Here is a 1,225-nt window from a genome sequence, read left to right as displayed (position 1 = left end):
GTGTGTGCGTGCGTGTGTGTGTGTGAGGGTTTGTTCAGAAGCTGCAGCTGAAGGCAGCGACAGAAGGCGACGACTCCACAGTTCGACTGGCTGCTCATCTCAGCCCGGCAAGTAAGTCCTCGTGTGTTTTCATGTTTTCCACAGAATCTGGTGTTTTTTTTAATCTCATTGTTTAAAGGCTGAAAAATATCATCTGTAATTATCACAGTTAGTTCGATTCATAACTGAGTTAATCACCGGAGCATTAATCTGCAGCTCTGGGAATCTTCTGTGACTGTTTCTACCTAAAATCCTTCGATTTGTTTGGATCTGAGGATTTATTTTAAAGCAAATAAACAGTTATTGTGATTTTGATGGATTCCATAAAGATCTCTTCAACTTGCTTTGAAAAGGTTTAAACATGATAATGTTAATGAATAATGATTCTCCCTCCTCTTTCTTCGTCCATCACATTTTATTTAAAGTGAATCTTGTTTCTTTCTGCTGCAGCTTCTGTTGTTTGGCTTCAAATTGATGTTTGGGGGTTTTTGTGGCTTAACAAAGAAAGAACAGTTCAGGGTTTATTCATCATATCTGGTGTTTCCTCACATGATGAACGATTAAAGTCTGAGCAGGTTTTGATTCTTTCATAACCTTCATCCTGAAACTTTCCCATCATCTGGAGCAGAAGGCTGTTTATTGGTTCGTTTGTAGCTCCATCGTTAATTTAATTTGAATTCCTGCATCAGCAGAAGTCCAGGTGTGCTTCTTTGTGGCTGTTTTGTTTTTATTTTTATTTTGTGTCTTTTTGTAGTTATTTTGTGAGTCATTGTAGTTGTTTTGTGTCACTTTGTAGCCCCTTTTGCATCTTCTTGTTGTCATTTTTCACCTCTCTGGTTACTTTGTGTTTATTTGTGGCTATTTTGTACATCTTTGTTGTTGTTTTTTTGTCTTCTTGTGATTGTTTTGTGCCTCTTTGTGGCTGTTTTCTGTCTCTTTGTGGCCATTTAATGTGTCTTTGTTGTTGTTTTGTGTATTTTTGTGGTAGGTTTGTGTCTTTTTGTAGTTATTTTTGTGTCTCTGTTGTTACTGTGTGTCTCTTTGTACTTGTTTTGTGTTATTTGTGTATCTCTTTTTGGTTGTTTGTGTCTATTTGTAGCTGTTTTATGTGTCTTTTTGTAGTTGTAATTGTTATTTTGTGTCTGTTTGTGGTCTCTTTGGTTCTCCTTGTTGTTGTTTTGTCTCT

General features: G+C 36.6%; 1 protein-coding gene across 1 annotated transcript in view; it reads left to right on the top strand.

The window, feature by feature from the left end:
* The first annotated feature begins 49 nt into the window (after positions 1-49).
* The window catches only part of LOC103369419 (midkine), a 10,508-nt gene continuing 9,332 nt past the window's right edge, over positions 50-1,225 (top strand). Inside the window, exon 1 of the mRNA XM_008298132.1 lies at positions 50-111. The gene's annotated coding sequence lies outside the window, so the exon portion shown is untranslated. The remainder of the gene's footprint in view (positions 112-1,225) is intronic.

Source organism: Stegastes partitus, unplaced genomic scaffold (assembly GCF_000690725.1).
Source record: "Stegastes partitus isolate 25-593 unplaced genomic scaffold, Stegastes_partitus-1.0.2 Scaffold1285, whole genome shotgun sequence".
NCBI classification, from domain to species: Eukaryota; Metazoa; Chordata; class Actinopteri; family Pomacentridae; genus Stegastes; species Stegastes partitus.
This window is presented reverse-complemented; position numbering and strand designations above follow the sequence as displayed.